At 32.8% G+C, this 22,644-nt stretch overlaps 1 protein-coding gene across 7 annotated transcripts in view; it reads right to left on the reverse strand.

Moving 5' to 3' along the window:
* The window catches only part of LOC117175710 (histidine protein methyltransferase 1 homolog), a 195,262-nt gene extending 172,836 nt beyond the window's left edge, over positions 1-22,426 (reverse strand). For 4 of the 7 annotated variants that reach the window (XM_033365477.1, XM_033365476.1, XM_033365475.1 and 1 more), the window contains exon 1: positions 22,255-22,426. The gene's annotated coding sequence lies outside the window, so the exon portion shown is untranslated. The remainder of the gene's footprint in view (positions 1-22,254) is intronic. The other 3 variants (XM_033365480.1, XM_033365478.1, XM_033365479.1) reach the window with 1 other exon arrangement.
* Between the last annotated feature and the right edge of the window lie 218 nt (positions 22,427-22,644).

A 22,644-nucleotide genomic window follows, 5' to 3' on the forward strand; every position in this document is an offset into this window, starting at 1 on the left:
GACTATGTAGAAAAATAATCAATAGTATTTTTGTATTGTTTTATAAATAAATAAATATTAAAAAAGAATTCCGGTTAATATTTGATTCACCCTCGTATTAATTATTCATCGCTGAAACTTTTCTTTCATTAAGTTTGACACTTCGATGGGTCCTAATAAAAAACACATATTTCATGCGGGTCAATTCTAAATCCCCTAACTGTACCGGACCTCTTTAAAAACAACGCATCTGTAGCGTGCACATTCTAAACCTCGTAACTTTACTGAGCCTGTTTAAAAACAACATAACTCGATTTTTTTCCTTTTTTTCAGTAGAGCTCATTTTAATCGTCACCATTCTGTTTCTTTTCAAATCGAAATGCAATCGACGGAAATGTGAAGTACTACATGTTTTTGAAATATTACAAACATTTTTTATATGTAATTCACTAATCTTACGGCTGATGAACCATTTTGCTTCGGCAAAACTGAATACCCAATTAAATTACGATCTACAGGAAAACTAAAATATTACGATGGGACTTTTTCAGACATGACAGTAGCAGTGCAAGAGAGGTTATTTTTCAAAAAATTGTAGCTGCTTTAGTTCATAAATTTAATCCGAAGTAAATATTTATAATGTTTCTACTTGCCTATTTTGACATCTGTCATATCTAGCACCATGTCAGACGACATTTTAATGCTCCTTCCATTACCTACTGCGGTCAAAACGAGGCTGAACGTGATATAAGCTGGTTGCCGGTATACCAAATGTCATCGCTGTCCGTTTGAAAATTCCAGGGGAGACTCAAGTTACGTTTTTTTTTATCGGGACAATATGAGTCAGAAACCACTTATCTAATTTTTGGAAAATGGTCAACAATCGAGTTACGTTGTTTTTAAACAGGCTCAGTTAAATTATGAGGTTTAGAATCTGCACGCTACAGACGCGTTGTGAGACAGGTGTTTTTTATTAGTAACAATCGACTTATGAAAATAATATTTATAAGAATTCGGAGAATATGTATTAAAGACTCAAAAATTCTTTATTTTGTGTACATATACATTTTTTCGAATTACAAGTGTAATTCAATAAAAGAGAAATTATGTTTTATAATTCATTAATCTGTTTTCATATTTTTATTGTTGATTATTTTTTTATGGGAACTACCGACTTCTTTCGGTTTATTAATGGACTATGCTCACCTAATTAAAAGAAAGTATGCAAAAAAGTTAATCACTGATTCAATGTAAGGCACATCCAATATCGGATTCGCCAACACACGGGCCATTCGAATCGAAAAAACCGATTCGACCCTAGCACGGATCGAATGTTGGCTTTTCGACATTCGAGCGACGGACTGATTGAATTGAAAAATTCGAACTGACGGCAATGCGCGTTGAAGTTCGGTTTTCGACATTCGAGCGACGGGCCCATCGAATCGAATAAATCGATCCAAAAATGAACGCACGGCGAATCGAAAATACTATATTCGATCCGACAAAATGCACGCGTCTACTCAAAACATGTTGGATCCTTGTCGTATAAAAAATACGGGTAAATAATGAAGAAGTGTGAGAGAACCCTACCAATAGAAATCACTGAGTATTCTCAAGCGAAATAGCCTGACCCATTTGAGTCTATAAGCAGAGTCGATTTGAATGATTTAGTCTCTAAGATAGTCTGAGAGATTTGGGTCCTTTTCAAGGTCCTTTTAGTGGTCCTTTTAAGAGTGGTGCGACGGTAATATAATGTTCCTTTTGTATTCGTCACGTACCGGGCGGGAAGAGTTATTTACAGTAGTTTTCTAGTTGAATTAAAAAATGTTGTCGTTTTTGGCGTATTTCATTCCATTTACGAGAAACGTTGTATTAATTCCAATTTCAAGCATTTAAAAAGAAAAGTTAAGACATCTGAAATCATCGAAACCCGTGGATTCCGAATTATTATGTTTTAGGCTGTTAACTATGAAATTTAAAAAATCTACTTCTAAATTTTAATCCAAAAGCTTAACAACGGACCCTTGAATGTTGGCTACTCTATTGATATAGTCTCTCCGCTTGTTATTTATGATCGAATTCTTATTTTAATTTCAGCCTGTCTGCTTGTTATTTATGATCGTATTTCTATTTAAATTTCGGAAAGGACATTTTAAAGCCTTTAAAACATTTAGAAGAGCTACCTGGACCTTTAAATATATCTACCTGAGTGCCTACGGAGAATTGCTCTGAGCTTCTCTGACCCTACAGAATCTTTAAAATATACTCAGAGATTTCTATCGGTAGGGAGGTGATCTGTATGTCTCCCTTTTTTCTCCCTCTTTTTCAATTGTGATATATCTGCCTCTAATGAGCCGTTTTAAGGAGTTATTTGAAAACATATTTCTGTTGTTGTAACTCTTTTTGTACAATTAATTTTCACAAATTTATTTTCTTTAGTATATATTTGTTAACAGTTTTGTGAGGAAAATAATTATTTTTACACCTCCTTCTGCAATTTTGTTGTATCATTTGTTTTTTTAAAGTTTGTGAAGGTTTAAAAAAATGAACTTTCCACCACGACACTTTGTTCCTAAATTCTAAAGGCCTTTAAATTAGTACCACGGGGCTGCTTAAAATACACAGGAATCACTACCGTGCATGCCAGAGATATCCGCGTACTAACACCCCTGTCTGACATCATTCAGTCGAAATTAAATACATGGGATTGACAATCTACCACCTCATCTCTTGATATAAACAGATTTCCCGACCTGCCTTAAAACTACAGACTAATAATGAGACCGATCATGCTGTAGCGCAGGCGCACTAAGATAAACTATAGAGTATTCCCATTAAGCCATAAAATTGAAAATGGCCGTACCTCTGATGGAATAATAGTGCATTCGTTTCAGTTCACATTATCAAATCCCACTGCTGATGTAGAATGAGATTAGAGTTTTTATTGAGATTTTGAGATTAGTAGCAGTCTCTAGCTAGAGCGATCTGTTCACAGAATTAAAAAAACTCAAGTGCTATCATTTAAAATTTGTAAGACTGCATTCTTTTTTCTCACTAGAAGTTCATACGCGCGCTTCGCGCGCGACCCACTGCTATACTTGCAATTATTTTATTTGTAAATGAAGTTTAATATGATGCCGCTATATTCATTTTTGCTTGAATAACTTTTATTTGTGCACGGCTCCGCACGGCACCCTATCAAGATGCAGAATAAATTATAGCGCAAGACTAAACATTTTTATGCAAGTTTGGAAAAAACATATGAAATGTCAGTGCGTACACATTTTCATAGAAATATATGGTAAATGATCGCGACTCAAGAAGAGTCCAAATGTCAACACATTTCGAGTGCCCCTAGCATTTAGATGGATGACCATCTACGACGTATGACCGGGTTGTGTACTCGAATTTTGAAAACCCGGCAAAACTCGGGAGGTGGGTTTCTGCAGTTTTCCTCTCATCTGGACAAATGTTTAGACAACTGAGAATAATTCGAATAATTACGTTTGTAGCCACATTGTTATCAAATTGTACTAAAATTCATACAGACTATTATGAAATTAGTGGAAGAAATTAATAAAAAGAAATAATTACTGAAATTAATGAAAATGAAAGTTTTTACCATTATACAGTTTTAATTTCTTTTTTAATTCTTATTAAATATATAGTGCATACATTTTCTTATAGAAACTAATTTGTGTAAAATGTTCAAATGGTTCAAGATCTAAAAAACAGTCAAGTTCTGAATTTGTTTATGAAATTTGTTTTAATAATAAATAATTAGTGTAAATTTTCAAAGTGTGGTAGTAAAAAGTGATTGGAAATACATTCTTTGTTGATCCCGTAAACAAATTAAGCCTATTCTTCAAAGAATCCCCAAACTCTTTAATTTGCTCATGAAAGAAGTTTAAATAATAAATCATGAAAATTTGATTATTATAATTGATCGGAAAGATGTTCTTAGTTGAATTTGTAAAAAAATCTGACCCTTTCCTTTTTAAATATCCAAATTCTGAATTTTTTATGAAAGTTCTTTAAATAATTAATAATTCTTGAAAATTTAACAAATAGCTTAAGAACGATTCACCGGAAAAATAATCTTAGTTAACTTCGTAAACAAATTGTGTGTATTAATTGAAAAATACCGTTACTCTCAATATGTTTATGAATATTGTTTAAATGAATCATAATTATTATTTCACAAGGTATGGTGGGAAGTGATCATCGAAAGACATTCTTAGATCATTCCGTAAACAAATTATGCGTCTCTTATAATTAATAATTGTAAATTTTCAAAGCATCAGAGAAAAAAAATCATTGAAAAGATATTCTTAGTTAATTATGTTAAAAGATAGACCCTACTCGTAGAGAAAAAACCAAACTCTTAATTTTTTAATTAAAATTGTATCAATAATTAATAGTTCTTGTAAATTTGTAAAGCAATATAAAAAAGAGTAATCGGATAGACATTCTTAGTTGACTCAACAAACACACTGACTCTTAGAAAAAGGTCACTTTTAGTTTTTTAATTAAAATTGTTTGAATAACTAATAGTTTATGTAAATTTGCTTAGCAGAATAGAAGAGAAATCGGATAGACATTCTTAGTTGACTCCGCAAACAAACTGGCTCGTTGAAAAAAGGTCAGTTTTAGTTTTTTCATTAAAATTGTTTAAATAATTAATAGTTTATGTAAATTTGCAAAGCAATATAGAAATGAGTCATCGTATAGACATTCTTAGTTGACTACGAAAACAAATTCACTCGTAGGATAAAGGTCTAACTTTTAATTTGTAAATTAAAACTGTTTAAATAATTAATAGTTCTTATAAATTTGAAAAAGAGCATAAAAAAGAGTCATTGTATAGACATTCTTACTTGGGTTCCTAAAAAAATTAACTCGCCTAAAAGGTTAAGCTCTTAGTTTTTAAATTGAAATTCTGTAAATAATTAATAGTTCTTGTAAATTTGCAAAGCAAAATGGAAAGCAGTCACCGGATAGACATTGTTGGTTGACTCCGCAAATACATTAACTTTTAAGAAAAGAGCACTTTTAATTTTTTGATTAAAATTGTTCAAACAATTAATACATTTTGTAAAATTGCGAAGCAACATAAAAAAGAGTTATCGTATAGACATTCTTATTTGAATCCGTAAAAAAATTGACTTGTAGAAAAAAGGGCAAACTCCTCATTTTTAAATTAAAATTGGTTAAATAATTAACAGTTCTTGTAAATTTACAAAGCAATATAGAAAAGAGTCATCGGATAAACACTCTTAGTTGAACTCCGCAAACAAACTGGCTCATAGAAAAAAGTCAAATTTAGTTCCTTAATTGAAATTGTTTAAATAATTAACAGTTTATGTAAATTTGCATAGGAAAATAGAAAATAGTCATCGGATCGACATTCTCAGTTCACTTCATAAATAAACTTACTTGTAGAAAAAAGTGCAAACTCTCAATTTTTTAATAAAAATTTTTTCAATAATTATCGTTCTGTAGATTTACAAAGCAACATAGAAAAGAGTCATTGGATAGAAATTCTTAGTCTTCTTTAATTATAATGTGTTCCCTAAGGGTTTACATGACTTCCATTCCTTGCAATCTTTCCGCTTATAACTATATATATTTTTTCAATCTTATCCTTTCTATATATACAATTATTTACAACTATTTACATAAGTCTTATATACAATTCCTTATCTCTGTTTCCTGCGATAGCGCAATTTAGGACTTATTAGCAAACGAGTGAAGAAGCGAACGAAAGCGAGAGTGCAAGCGAGAGAGAGAGAGAGACCATGAGAAATGCAAACGCATATTACGGTTCTAATCTAAGCGACATTTGCCTTTTTTCACATGCATTCTTCCATTCTCTCTCATTCGCTCCTCTAGCAACCTCCAACTCCTTCATCGATTCTTCTCCTAATCCATCCTCCCCTAGAATCTTGACCACATTCTCTTGCCAGCTTCCTTTATCTTCCATTCCTCTCCTATATCCTTCCCATATATGCTGCCATGTTTCCTCCTCCCATTCACATATTCTACACTTTCTGCTTACTTCTTCTTCCCAGTACATTCCCTCCCTTACCTCGTTTCCCAATCTAAATCTTGCTATGCTGGTCCAACTTCTCTCTCCCCATCCCTTTTCTAAATACTTTGGCACTCCTTACTTTTTTATCATCTTATACCATTTAATGTATTTTGATTCCTCAATCATCCCCCATCTTTCTATTAATTGTCTTTCCCTCTCCCTTTTTCCAATTCTTCATAGTTTACTCCAGTCCCGTCTTCTATTTCTCCACCAAACACTTTCTCGCCAACTTTCCTCCTTTCCCTCCCTCAGCTTCGTCTCAAACTTCCATGCCCTCTTTCCCGCTCTAATACTTAGCTTATCCCTTTCCGCTTCTCCTCTCACCATATATCCTGGCGCCCTCCAGTCCTCCCCGAGTGTCCACCTTATATACCTTTCTTGTAAACTCACAATATCTTTCCTTTCTTTCCATCCCCATGTCTCTGGTCCATAACCTAATACCGGCCATACCAGCGTATCAAATAAGCACGTTCTCCTTCTCCAATTTTTTAAACCTTCTTTTTCCTATTCCCCGTAACTGTTCCATTACCCCTGCTGTTTTTTATCCTTTCTCTTATACGAGCTGTATGATCTCCATTCGTTTGCAAGATATATCCCAAATATTTATGCTATTTCACTTCTTCTAACTTTATTCCCTTCCATCCATCTCCCTGTCCATTCTTTTTTCCTTCCCCCTCCTTTTCTAAACTTCGTTATCTTTTTCTTTTCTACATTTACATTTAGCTTTTCCCCATCTAAGTATTTCTCTAATCCTGTACTTAATCCCCCTATCCCTTCTCCATCTTCTGTCATCAACACTATGCCGTCTGCGTATGCCAGTTTATATATCTTTTTCTTCCCTATCCTAACTCCTACACAACCTTTTCTCCTAATTTCTTCTTCTAAGTAAGATATTAATCAATTAAATAAAAATGGGCTGTAAGGACATCCTTGTCTCACACCTCTCACCAACCAGAAACTATCTTCTATTTGCTCTGCTACATTTACTCCGCTTTTCGCCTGTTAAACATTTTTTGATACTCTCTTTATTCATCTCTCTCGGATCTCCTTTTTGACCATAACTGTTTCAATCTAGCCTACATCTAATGAGAAAAACACCGCCTTGAAGTCGACGAACATTGCTATCATTGCCCCTTTTTCCCTTTTAATTCTCTTATTTACTAGATAGTTCAGAACATAGATGTTGTCCATTACCCCTATTCCTTTTCTAAGCCCTGTCTGATTTGGTGACTCGATCTTTTTTTCTTTAACTTCTATCTTCAATCTCTCCGACAAAATAGTTACATATACTTTATACAGTGTTGGCATCAACTTCACCCCCTATAATCTTTAACCTCCTCTCCTTTTCCTTTCTTAACTATTGGTATAACTACTCCTTCTTTCCATAACTCTGGCCACCCCTCTCCTCTCCATACTATATTACTCATTATCTATGCCCATTCCTCTAGTTCCTCCCCTCTATATTTCCATACTTCATTTGGAATCTCATCTACACCAGGTGCCTTTCCATTCTTCATTATTTCTAAAACCTTAGCTATTTCTTCCCTTAATATGTACTCTTCCTCATCTCTTTCTCTACCATATTTTCCTCCTTTTATAACTTTTCTCCCTACTCCTCCTAGCAAATCCAAAAAATATTTCTTCCATTCTACTACCTTCCATACCTCTTCTTTCGTCCTAGCCTTCTCCGGCTCTTCCTCAAACCTTTTATTCTCTTTCTCTTTCTTTTGATAACACAACTCAGTATATTCTTTCTTTTTTTCCCCATATTCTTCCCCACTACTTTTCTCTTTTCACCACTTTCTTAATTCCATTCTGACCTCCTTTTTTCTCTTTACAGTCGTCATCCCACCCACTTCTATTCCCCCCTTTACTAACTTCATTTTTGTTTGTGTACTCTAATCCTATTTTTATTTCTCCTATGATTTTTTCCATCTCCTCGTCCATATTTCCCTCTCCCTTTCTGATATTTCTGACATTTTCTCTGAACTGTTCTTTTCCTTCCCTTGACCAATACCCATTTCTTAAAATTTTTACATTTGCTCCCCTTTTATTCATATTGCTATTTTTTTTTGTCCCTCTAATGTCATTATTAAGAGAAAGTGATCCGAATCAATATAATCACCTACCTCTAGTTTCCTAACCTTCTCTCTTACCTCATCATCCACTATCACATAATCAATTAGCTTTCCTCTTTCACTTCTTGAACGTGTATATTCTCCTTTCTTATCTCCTTCTATATTTTCGTTTAAAATATACCATCTCAACTCCTCTAAGCTCTTAAACAACTTTGTTCCCTCCCCATTTAGTACCTTATCGTTGGATTTTCTTCCTCTCTCTTCTCCCCATTCGCTTCCTCATCTGTCACCTGTTCTCGCATTGAAATCCCCACCTATAATCAGCCTACTCTCTTCTTTATTTTCTTTAATCATTTCTTTCATCGCCTCTGATTTCTCCTGCATATCACCGTTCACATACACCCCCACTACCTTCCACTTTTCTCCTCCCATCATTACATTTTCCACTATTAATCCTTCTTTTTGTTCTTCCCTGTCTTTCTTATCTTTCCCTGTTATACGTTCATTCCTTAATCCCATCACCATTCCTCCAATTGCTCTGCCCTTTTTATTATTCCTCTTTGCATTTTGCACTTTCCATTTGTAATCTCTTGGTAACCTTCCCCTTACTCTTTCCCATCCCTTTTCATCTAGCCACGTCTCCATAATTATGACTACATCCCATTGCGTCAAATTTCTCATAAACTCCCTATCTTTTCTCTCCAATCCTGCTATATTCCAGTAACAAAATCTTCCATTCTTCCCTACTTTCGTTTCTCGTCTTTTTCCCTTTTTACTATTTCTTATTTTCCTATGTCCCGTGCCTTCCTCTCCTAGATTCCCTGCACCTCATTTCTTACTATTTGTTCCCTTTCTTCATCCCAATCCCGCCACACTCCGTCTATCTGTATTTTCCCATACTTAACCCATGTTCCCTTTCCCTTTTTTCTTTCATCTTTCGCTATTTTCTTCAATTTACATTGCATCTTCCTTTCTACCCATACCAAATCATCCTCTATTCTTATACCCTCTAATCTTATACCCTTTATCACTATGTTTAATTTTCTTTCTTCACTCTCTTTCCTTTCTATTCTTTGTTCTATTTTTCTGAGCCTTTCCATCTCCTTATTCCCACTCTCGCCCCCACCACCATCCCGGTTCGAGTTTTCAAGTTTCTTTATCTTACTATGCATCTCCTCTACCTTTTTATTATTATCTTCTTCCTGCTTTTCTAGCTTTTGTTCTATTGACTTCATCCTCTTTTCTAACTTTTCCCTGCTTTCTTCCCATTTTTTTATTTCCTTCTTAACTTCAGCCATTTCCCGCCTAATTTTCTTCTTTAATCCCTCTCCCCTTTTCTCCTGCGTTTCTTCATAAATCCACATTACCTCTATCATCACTTCGCGAATTTCCTTTAGTCTTTCCTCTTTCATCGTAACTTCACGTTCATCTCCACTTCCGTCAGCCTTTTGTCTCTTCCTTTTGATAAAAGCCTCAATTGAACATACACTTTTTGCTCTTGATCTTTTCTTTTCTATAGTTTTCTTATACTTCCCCCGTGCCTTCCTTTCCTTGATCTCCTTTTTCGGCGTAGTGAACACTTACTGCTCTGGATTTGTTTCTTCCTCGGAGATACTCACTCCGCTAGCCAGGAATAAAATTCAAATTCTCCCGCCTTCTGTGCTTCCCTGTCTCTACCTATCATCGCGATGTGGTACCTGTCTCGACTTTCTTCGTCGCTACCAAACTCGATCAACAGTCTTCTCACCCTGTCACAAATCTCCAAACTTCCACACAAGCCTGTCTCAATCCTCAAAAATTTCTACCTCTCCTTTTCATTCTCACAATCCCTCAATTAATCTCTCACATTCACACCCTTCTACACACTTCCACAATCCACTTACCTCAAATTTCACCACAATATCAGAAAAACTCAGCATCAACAATTTCCACTACTTTACACTTTCATGCCGAAAACGGAAGTCTAGACATTCTTAGTCTTACTTTTTAAATTAAAACTGTTTAAATAATTCATATTTATTGTAAATTTACAAAGCAACATAATACATTAAACGTATTCTTTAAAAAAATAGTAATTTATGAAAATTTTTTAAATAACTACAATGTTTGAAGATTACATCAATGTTTAAAAAAACAAATATAAGCTCCACTCGAATTCGGTACCATCGCTAGAAATGTTTATTAGGTGCGCAACTAAGTTATCGCTGTTTGGCAATAAATGGCTCTAGCAGTAAGTGCTGGTCGATTTTGACAGATTCAAAATGTCATGAACCAAGCTTAGACATATGGTAATCAAACCTTTTGGACACATTAGTGATTTTGTTTTGGCGTCATTATACTTTTGGTTGTGTGGAAATGTATGATTTTGTGCCAAATGATCGTCATTTGAGGAAAGTGTTGATTTTCTTATTTCATTCGAAGAAAACGGAAGCTGAATCGCATCGAGAGCTCTAAAAAGTTGACAGAGATGCTGCTTTAAGTGAAACAATGTGCCTGATTGGTTTCATCGTTTCAAAGACGGTGATTTTGATGTTGAATACCGTCTGGGTAAAGGAAGGCGAAACACCTTCAAAAACGCTAAATTGGAGGCCTTTCTCAATGAGGATCCCTGCCAAATGCAAGAAGAGCTTGCTTCAACATTAGGAATTACCCGCCAATCCTTTTCCAAGGGATTGCATGCGTTGGGAATGATTCAAAAACAAGGAACTTGGGTTCCTAATGGTTTGTGCCATATGAGCGTTGTTGTTTTGCCCGTGAACAACTGCTTCAGCAGCAAACAAGGAACGGTTTTCTTCATCGCATCGTGACGGGTATGAAAAATGGATTTATTACAGCAACCCAAAGAGAAGAAAGTCATGGGGACTGCTCAGCCATGCTTCTAGTCTTCGGTTCAGCCGAATATTTACGCATTAACACTTGCCGCAAATGATGATTATTTGGCACAAAATCAGACATTTGCACACAACCAAAAGTATATAACGCCAAAACAAAATCAATAATGTGTCAATAAGTTTGTGTACCATATGTCTAAGCTTGGTTCATGACATTTTGAATATGTTAAAAGCGATCAGCACTTACTGTTCTAGCCATCTATTGACAAACAGCGGGAAGTTAGTTGCGCACCTAATACATCCATAATGTAAACAGATCCCTCGAACATGCCTTGGCGCCTTAGAGCTAGCTTTGAATAAAATGGAAGTCAAAATGCTCCAATTCAAATTTCAGACTCGACTTGTATCCCTAGCATTTACAGCCGACAAACGGATCACTCCGGAAGCGCACTTCGGTCGAAATGCCTTGGCTTCATAAGGATGCTTTCATGCCTCTGCAAGCAGGCAGCCTGCATGTAGAAAAAATGATTCTAGATCGCATTTCAGTGCGCATTCGTTCGCTTCATAAAAGATTCCGTTGATATCGATTCTGATCTCGATTCTGAAGAATAGGCGGCACGTTTAATCCAACGGATAGGTGAAGAGATAATGTGGCTACAGATTTCGAGATTATATCGCAACCTCTTTTTTATGATAAGACTTTAATCTAAATAAGTGCTTTTTTTACAAAAATCTATAAAAAAATTATAGTTTTCTATGCCAAATTACGAAAAACAAACGACTCAAAAAAATACGAAAATTTAGGAATTTTGCAAATATAATTTGTTGAAAATTTGTCCTTTTTGTCATAAAATAAATCTTCCTGGCCAGGGAAAATAAATAAAAATTTGCCAGGATAGAGTAAAGATTTTTGAAATTGGTATCTTGTAACTTTTTTGCATTAAGAAAAATTTTGAATTTTCGTAGTTTTTTGAGGCGTACATTTTCGTAATTTGTCATGAAAAAATTTTTTTCTACATTTTTTGCAAAAATAACACCTAATTATATTAAATTGAGAGAGAAGAATGCAATTTTACACATTTTTAATACTTTCACTTGAGTTTTTCTATTCTGCGAAAAAATAGCTCTTACCGGAGACTGCTTGTAACCTCAAAATCTAAATAAACTGCCATCGAATTTTACATCACCAATGGAATTTGATAACGCAAATGGAAACGAATGATATACTTCACAAGGATATTACTTAATGTTAATACTCATAGAAAATATTAAATTATAACTAAACATGCTAACTTAAAACTGAAAATACTATGTGTCAATAAACTAAACTCACTCAGATGCAGAAAATTACCATTAAACTGCTTGCACTCCACTTTCACCACAAAACAAGCTTGATAAAATTTATAACATTCCAAACTTTTATATGCTTTAACTTGTTCTGCAGAGTAAAAAAATTTCAGATTGAAGAAAGTATAACACTAAATCCACTATAGTCACCGAGGGCACTAAAGTCATATTTTCACTAAAATCTGCACCTCTAAGAGCATATGAATACAAGTTTCAGATTTTTTTCCATTTTATAATAGATTGGGTCTTGACATACCCCGACAATTTTGCCAAGTATTCACTCTACATTTCGAAAAAAAACAATGTTTAAAAACTCCGACAACACATGCAAACTATACAGGTACTGTTATTTCCAAGATGACCGCTCGGTGCGCGTAACGTCACAAGTGAGAATGCTTTATTTTTTAATCGGAGATGATAAAGAGCAGTGCGCATGCGCCAATACATTCGACGCCCGAGTGAAGGTAGTAAAGGTGCAGTTAGGACCGTCAAAAGCCATATATGGAGATCGGTCTCATAATTACTCAGTATCTAAAGCCTTTGAACATGCTTTGCACAGAACTTTCCTTAACCGACAAGGACTAAACTGACGATTATTCGTTGAAATCAAATGACATACTGGAAATGAATAGGATTTCCCATTAATAATAAGTATGTTTTATTGCTGAAAAGTAAGTTAATCTTTATATGAGATAAGTTACATATTAAGAACATGTGATACGGGCATCCTCGGACTCATTTTTTGTAGGTTATTTCAAAAAATTTTAACCTTCCTAAATTTGATGTGTGTTTTTGGAGGTTATGTGTGTCATTACCCCTGAAAAAAGAGTCCGGGGGAGCCGTTTTTATATTTTATAGAATCTCCGAATTCAGTTTTAAAAAAAGTTTATTTTTGTGATAAAAAAAGCCGAGGGAACTGAACCCGATTTACCACACGACGAAGTATCACATGCCCTTGATCTTGAAACATAAGAGCTTAAAAATATTTCTTGTTTTTCATCCTAATGACCATTGGGATCATGATTCGATTTTTTCCATTTCATACGAACTGTCTACAGTTACGAAAAAATCCGCAATACTAGCCCTAGCATTATGCTCAGAGCTGCCAGATCGAGTCTGAACTTTACCCCCACCATACCTACCGTTTGGGAGCCGAAAAACAGAAGGTGCATGATTACCACTGTGAGTTCGTGTGTAAGCCGAAAATGCACGATTCGACTTCGGATTCCTGCTGTACGATGATTGCCGATCTGAAAGCTTCGGAAGACTTCGGTGTTCTTCTAATTATATCTTGATCCCCATTTGAAAGAAATGGAAGAAATTGGCAAAATTAATGTTTCGCGTGATTCTTTATTTCATGCATAAACCGATTTTGAGGTTATGTTTTTCAGGTGTATATTAAGTATAAATATAGATGTTATGCTTTCACGATGATTCACTTTGATAAAAAGAGATATTTCGGGTTTCCTCGTGTAAAAAACTACGAATTGTTTGCCGACTTTTCATGAACATTGCAGTTCACATCTTCAGGGCTAACCGGAAACTGAGGTATCAGGTCATGATGTTCTTAGGTATACTTTCTACGATGCCTGTGATTGGCCAGAGCGCCCCACCGTGGAGACTGGTCAAACTTGATTGGCCAATCAAGTCTTTGTTTAAAAATCCGGGAGAACGGAAAGCCAAATCGGATTGGTATTATATCCATTGTCCGTATTGATGTTATTAGGGTGTTTTAAGATTTCGATTGCTTCTCTATGTTTTCTTAGAAATTTGCTGTGTGTTTTTAAAATGACTGTTGTTTCATCAAATAAAATGTAATGTCCTGTTCCGATATGATGTTCAGCTAGTGCTGATTGCGTGAAATGTTTTAGCCTGACTTTACTTTCATGTTCCTTCATACGTTGGCTCACCGCTCTCCCGGTTTCTCCAATATAGACTTTGCCACAAGAACAAGGGATTTTATATACTGCTGGATCACTGAAGGGTGCCTTTTTATCTTTAGGGTTATTTAGTAGTTGTCCTATTTTCGCAGGTGGTTTAAATATGGTTTGGATGTTGTGTTTGTTGAGAATTCTTCCTATTTGTTCTGTGACACCTTGGATGTAGGATAGGGTGGTGGTCATTTTTCTCTCTTTCTTTCGTAGGCTGTGTGGACTTGCTTTTTTGAGTATGTTTTCTTATTGCTTTATCAATTTCTTTGTGTAATATTTCTGTATTAGGATTTGTTTAACGTTTTGTAATTCCTTTTATAAGTTATCTTTGTCTGTTATGGAGATAGCTCTGTATACAAGGGAGTTGATGACCGATTGTTTATGAGATGGGTGATGATGGAAGGAGGCATGTAGGTATCTGTATACGTAGGTTTTCTGTAAACTTCATGTCAGATTTTTTGTAAACTAATACGTCCAAGAAAGGCAATTTTCCGTTTTGTTCTATTTCCATGGTGAACTAGATATTAGGATGTAATTGATCGATAAAATCAAAAAACTTACTTAGTTCATCTCGTCCATGTCGCCAGATGACAAATGTGTCATCAACGTAACGGAACCATAATTCTGGTTTAAGTTTGGCTTGGTTGAAGATTTTAGTTTCTAGATGTTCCATAAAGATATTTATCTATTACAGGTGAGATTGGAGATCTCATTGCTGCCCCTGAGGTTTGTTCGTAGAATTAGTTATTGAACGAGAACTAAGTATTATTGAGACATTGTTCTATCAAAGGTACAAGCTCGGAGGGAAGTTTGTGAAAGATTTAATAATATCAATTGTATCCGAGATTAGTACTTTCGTAAATAGAGATACTATGTCGAAACTCACTATGATGTCTCGGGGTTGAATGTGAATCTGTTGTATCTTTTTAATAAAGTCAAATGAGTTTTAGACGTGAGTGATGGAGTTTCCTGTAAAAGGATTTAGTTTTGCAGCGAGGAAACGTGTTAGGTTGTAGGTTGGTGAGTTTATTGCGCTGACGATCGGTCTAAGTGGAATGTTTTCCTTGTGGATTTTTGGGAGCCCGTAAAGTTATGGAAAGATGGGATTAGTAGGTATTAAGTTAGATATTGTTTGGCTGTCAAGTTTAGAGTCTTTGAAAAGATTCTTTGTTTTACTGACTATTGTTTTTGTGGGGTCCTTTTTAAGTTTTTTGTATGTATCGTCAGTTAGAAGGTCCATGGTTTTGTTGTTATAGTCTTCTTTATTCATTATTAGTGTTGTGTTGCCTTTGTCTACGGGTAAAATTATAATATCTTTATTTTGATTGAGTTCTTTAATTGCGGTTTTTTCCTGTTTTGTTAAGTTTGAGGATGGAACTTGAGCTTGGCGTAAAATGTTGGCCGTCCTGCGTCGTATGTCATTCGCTTTTTCGGGTGAAAGGGTATATATTGTGGATTCTAAATTGCTGATTATTTCTTCTTTTGGGATTTTCGATGGAGTTACAGCAAAATTATGTCCTTTAGATAAGGCTGAAATCACTTAATTGTTGAGAGGGTGGTCAGAGATGTTTTTTACTGTATTTGTCAGTTGAGTTAGCTTTACTGGAACTAATTTGTCAAATTTTGTTCGATATGCGGTCCACATTGGACCGCATATCGTTTGACCAATCTCAATGGATTAAAGAGCTTTCCGCCCAAAAACAAAAAACAAAATTTGACAAATTACCTCCAGTAAAGCAAACTCAACTGACAAATACAGTAAAAAACATCTCTGAACACCCTCTCAACAATGAAATGATTTCAGCCTTATCTAAAATCCCAAAAGAAGAAATAATCAGCAATTTAGAATCCACAATATACACCCTTTCACCCGAAAAAGCGAATGACATACGACGCAGGACGGCCAACATTTTACGCCAAGTTCAAGTTCCATCCTCAAACTTAACAAAACAGGAAGAAACCGCAATTAAAGAACTCAGTCAAAATAAAGATATAATATTACCCGCAGACAAAGGCAACACAACAGTAATAATGAATAAAGAAGACTATAACAACAAAATCATCGACTTTCTAACTGACGATACATACAAAAAACTTAAAAAGGACCGCACAAAAACAATAGTCAGTAAAACAAAGACTTTTCTCAAACACTCTAAACTTGACAGCCAAACAATATCTAACTTAATACCTACTAATCCCATCTTTCCAAAACTTTACGGGCTCCCAAAAATCCACAAGGAAAACATTCCACTCAAACCGATCGTCAGCGCAATAAACTCACCAATTTACAACCTAACACGTTTCCTCGCTGCAAAACTAAATCCTTTTACAGGAAACTCCATCACTCACGTCTAAAACTCATTTGACTTTATTAAAAAGATACAACAGATTCACATTCAACCCCAAGACATCATAGTGAGTTTCGACATAGTATCTCTATTTACGAAAGTACTAATCTCGGATACAATTGATATTATTAAATCTTTCACAAACTTCCCTTCCGAGCTTGTACCTTTGATAGAACAATATCTCAATAATACTTACTTCTCGTTCAATAACCAATTCTACGAACAAACCTCAGGGGCAGTAATGGGATCCCCAATCTCACCTGTAATAGATAAATATCTTTATGGAACATCTAGAAACTAAAATCTTCAACCAAGCCCAACTTAAACCAGAATTATGGTTCCGTTACGTTGATGACACATTTGTGATCTGGCGACATGGAAGAGATGAACTAAGTAAGTTTTTTGATTTTATCAATCAATTACATCCTAATATCCAGTTCACCATGGAAATAGAACAAAGCGGAAAATTGCCTTTCTTGGACGTATTAGTTAACAAAAAATCTGATAACACATTAGGACATGAAGTTTACAGAAAACCTACGTATACAGATACCTACATGCCTCCTCCCATCATCACCCATCTCAAAAACAATCGGTCATCAACTCCCTTGTATACAGAGCTATTTCCATAACAGACAAAGATAACTTACAAAAGGAATTACAAAACGTTAAACAAATCCTAATACAGAAATATTACACAAAGAAATTGATAAAGCAATAAGAAAACATACTCAAAAAAGCAAGTCCATACAGCCTACGAAAGAAAGAGAGAAAAATGACCTACATCCAAGGTGTCAGAGAACAAATAGGAAGAATTCTCAACAAACACAACATCCAAACCATATTTAAACCACCTTCGAAAATAGGACAACTACTAAATAACCCTAAAGATAAAAAGGCACCCTTCAGTGATCCAGCAGTATATAAAATCCCTTGTTCTTGTGGCAAAGTCGAAGGAACATGAAAGTAAAGTCAGGCTAAAACATTTCACGCAATCAGCACTAGCTGAACATCATATCGGAACAGGACATTACATTTTATTTGATGAAACAACAGTCATTTCAAAAACACACAACAAATTTCTAAGAAAACTTAGAGAAGCAATCGAAATCTTAAAACACCCTAATAACATCAATAGGGACAATGGATATAATACCAATCCGATTTGGCTTTCCGTACTCCCGGATTTTTAAACAAAGACTTGATTGGCCAATCAAGTTCGACCAGTCCCCACGGTGGGGCGCTCTGGCCAATCACAGGCATCGTAGAAAGTATACCTAAGAACATCATGACTTTAATGATTTTAATAAAATACATGAACTTTGCCCAAAGAAATTTATTTTCCACTAAGTCTAATTTTCTAGAAAAAAAATAATGTTTAATCATAGTTAAATTTTCGACAAAAAAGATTAATTTTCTTGTAATAAAAAGAAATTAATTTTTGAACAAAAACAAAAAACCTACAATAAGTTAAATTTCAGAAAAGAAATTTTTTCAACCAAATTGATGAATCATCAACCAAAAAAAACAAATTTTTTACCACCCAGTTCCACTTTCAACCAGAAAAATTGAAAAAATAGTTAAAATTCTTTGAAATTGCTTTAAATTATTGAAAATAATTTTAAAATCCTTGAAATTTTTTAAAACTTCCTTAAATATTTAAAATCCTTTAGAATCTCTTTAAATTTTGCAAAGCTCTTAAAAATTCCTTGCAATTTTAAAAATACCCGAAAATATTTCAAATCCTTTAAAATCTCATACTAAATTATTTAAATTAATTGGCAATTCCTTGGAATCTAGTAAAATATCATAAGATCTATCAAATGTATAAAAGATACTTTGGAGTTTTTTTAAACAACCTTGCTATAATTATTAAAATTCTTTGACATTCCTTTGATTTATAAAAATGAATTAAAATTTCAGTCAAATCTTTTTCAACATCCTCAAATATTTCAAATCAAAATACTTTGAAATATCTCGAAAGTTCCTTGAAAATTTAAAAATACCCTAAAATATTTCAAATATTTTACAATTTCATACTAAATTATTAGAATGAATTAAAAATTCCGTGAAATCTATTAAAATATCCTAAAATATATTAAATCCCATATTCGGTCACCGTAATCAATTGAAAATTCCTTAAAACATTTAAAATACTCTCAAATATTGCAATACCTTCCAAATATTTTGAGATACCTTAACCTTTTTTTGAAAGATTTTTAAGCTACTTCTTTAAAATTCTTTGAAATTCCTTAAAATTAGAAAAATAGGATGAAAATTCCTTGACATCTTTTAAAACATCCTCAAATATTTAAAATCGTTAAAAGTCAGTTGAAATATCTTGAAATTTTTTAAAGCTCTTGAAAATTCCTTGAAATTTTAAAAATACCCTGAAATATTTCAAATCCTTTAAAATCTCATATTAAATTACTGTTATTAATAAAAATTCCTTGGAATCTTTAAAATTTTTCAAATCCTTCAAAATCTTTTGAAATGCCTAGGACTTTTTTTTAGGATTTATAAATTGCTTTGGAATTTAAAAAAATAAGCCTTCTAAAATTTCTTTGGTTCTTTAAAATTCATGTAAATTTTAAAAATAAATTGAAGTAAATTAGAGTTTTTAAACCGGAATTAATAAAAATTCAAAACTTTCGAAATTTAATCTTTAAAAACTTTCAACTATTCAATAAGAATAATTTTCAACTCGATAGGAATAATTTAAAGGAATTTCAAAGAAATAAAAAAATTATAGCAGGGTTATTTAAAAAACTCCAAAGCACCTTAGAAATATATAAAAGATGTCGAGGGATTTCAAAAGATTTTAAAGGATTTTCAATATTTTAGGATGTTTTAAAACATTCCAAGGAATTTTCAAATAATCTCAATAATTCAAAGCAATTTCAAATAATTTTAACTATTTCTTTTTTCAACTTTTCTGGTTGAGAGTAGAACTGCTTTCTTCAAAATTTAGTTTGCTATTGGTTGATGATTTATCAATTTAGTTGAAAAATTTGTTTTCTGAAAATTTAACTATCTTGTAGAAATATTTTTTGTTTGAAAATGAATTTCGGTTAACTACAAGAAAATTAATCTTTTTTGTCGAAAATATAACTATGATTAAACATTAATTTTTTTACAGAAAATTAGACTGGGTGGAAAATAAATATCTTTTGTGCAAAGTTCATGTATTTCATTGAAAATGCCTTTTTTAGTATACAGTTCAGCTTTTTGGATGAACATTTAACTTTTTGTTTAAAAATTTAACTATTTAAAAAAATAAACTAATAAAAAATATATTAAATCTTTCAAAATTTCATATTAAATCACCGTAATCAATTGAAAATTCCTTGAAACATTTTAAAATACTCTCAAATCCTTCAAAATCTTTTGAAATACCTAGAACATTTTTTTAAGATTTCTGAAGTACTTTGGATTTTTTTAAATAACCTTTCTAAAAAATTGTTAATTCTGTGAAATTCCTTCAAAATTGTAAGAATAAGTTGCAAATTCCTTGATATCTTTTAAAATAACCTCAAATATTTAAAATCTTTTGAAATCTCTTTAAATTTTTTAAAACTTGAGATTGAAATTTAGAAAATAGAAAAATTTTAAAACGTTAAATATTGAAATGTTTGTAGATTAAAGTTATGAAAATGGCATCAATAAAATGCAAAGCTGATTAAGGCATTCAAAATTGAATGTTCCAAAAAGTTCAACTATTAAAGCAGAATAATTTTCAATTCGACGGGATGTAAGTCTTCAAATTTGGAATTTTACACTTGGAAGTTTGTTTATAAAAAATTATAAATAAATTGAAAGCGTTCAAAATTTAAAAGTATGTTAAAAAAGTATATAAATTCATAATTATATATAATAATGTATATTCATATTTTCCTCTTTCCCACACCACCGCAGAAATTTTAAATTCCTGACAACAGAAAAATTAAATTTCTGGCATTTTATAATCAGAATTTTGTAAAGCCCAAAGTTTCTCAAGCATTAGTTTTTTAAATTTCAATCTGAAGTTTAAAAAAATTTCAAGAGTTTTTAAAAGATCTGTAAGGATTTTAAATATTTGAGGAAGATTTAAAAGATGCCAAGGAATTTACAATTGATTAAAGTTATTTAATATGAAATCTTAAAGGATTTGATGTATTTTAGGATATTTTAATAGATTTTAAGTAATTTTTAAATGATTTTAATAATTTAGTATCAGATTTTAAATATTTGAGGAAGTTTTAAAAGATGCCAACTAATTTTCAATTGAATAGTTATTTAATATGAGATCTTAAAGGATTTGAAATATTTTAGGATATTTTAATAGATTTTATGTAATTTAAAAATGACTTTAATAATTTAGTATTAGATTTTAAAGGATTTTAAATATTTGAGGAAGTTTTAAAAGACGCCAGGGAATTTTCAATTGATTACCGTAACTAAATATGAGATTTTAAAGGATTTGATATATTTTAGGATATTGTAATAGATTTCAAGGAATTTTAAAATGATTTTAATAATTTAATATGAACTTTTAAAGGATTTGAAATATTTCATGGTTTTTTTTTAATTTAAAAATATTTTCAAGACCTTTAAAAAATTCAAGAGATTTCAAAAAATTTGTAAGGATTTTAAATATTTGAGGAAGTTTTAAAAGACGCCAAGGAATTTTCAATTGTTTATAGTAATATGAGATTTTAAAGAATTTGATATATTGCAGGATATTTGAATACATTTCAATGAATTTTCAATTGATTTCAATTATTTAGAATGAGATTTTAAATGATTTTACATACTTTAGGGTATTTTTAATATGCAATGAATTTTCAATAGCTTTGCAAAATTTCAATAGATTTCAAATGATTTGTAAGGATTTTAAATATTTGAGTAAGTTTTAGAAGATGCCAAGGAATTTTCAATTGATTACAGTAATTTAATGTGAGATTTCAAAAGATTTGATATATTTTAAGGTATTTTTAAATATGCAATGAATTTTCAAGAGCTTTGAAAAATTTCAACAGATTTTAAAGGATTTCAACTTTTTTAGGATATTTTAAAACATTCCAAGAAAGTTTCAATTAATTTCAACAATTTAAAGCCAAAAACAATTGTTTTAGTTGAAAGTTTAACTATTTCTATTAAAATTCAGTCAACTATTAATTAAAATTAATGTTATATTTTATAATTACGATATTATCATTCATAATTTACATAATAGCAATAATATTCATACTTAATATACACCTGAAAAACATAACCTCAAAATCGATTTATGCATGAAATGAAGAATCACGCGAAACATTAAATTCACCGATTTCTTCCATTTCTTTCAAATGGGGATCGAGACATAACTAGAAGACCACCGAAGTCTTCCGAAGTTTCCAGATCGGCAATCATCGTACAGCAGGAAACCGAAGTCGAATCGTGCATTTTCGGCTTACACACGAACTCACAGTGGCAATCATGCACCTTCTGTTTTACGGCTCCTAAACGGTAGGTATGGTGGGGGTAAATTTCAGGCTCGATCTGGCAGCTCTGATTATGCTTGATGATTAACTTTACGGAATATTCCGTAATACTAGTCACCGTCCATTTTATAAGGTTTCCAAAGGTAGCCAAATTTTTCAAACTCGTGAATACTTGACGTTTTACCTTATTTCAAATATCAAAATATGTGGAAAATTAGTTAATCAGCACAATATATTGTATCGCAAAATAATTTCAATCTTCGTTTTAACCAGAAAGTCGAAGCACGTGTACACCATAGACGAAGTTATCCAAACTTTGACGTGTAGAGTGGTGTAGAGGTACTGCAGTTGCTCAGTGATCCCAACTTTGGCATGTTGAACTACTGCGCTTGCACGGCGCAGTGACCCTCATTGGGCACTGTTGGCGCGCGATTAAAACCAGGTCTAATTCACAATTGAACCTCTCCGCATCGAGAGGGGATACGCGTGGATTCAGCCTGAGAATTATTGTCCAGAAAGTCAATTTTTAAAATCGTTCGAATGTTAATTTCAAGGAATGGTACTTGTAGAGAAT

Source organism: Belonocnema kinseyi, chromosome 6 (genome assembly GCF_010883055.1).
Source record: "Belonocnema kinseyi isolate 2016_QV_RU_SX_M_011 chromosome 6, B_treatae_v1, whole genome shotgun sequence".
Lineage (NCBI taxonomy): Eukaryota > Metazoa > Arthropoda > Insecta > Hymenoptera > Cynipidae > Belonocnema > Belonocnema kinseyi.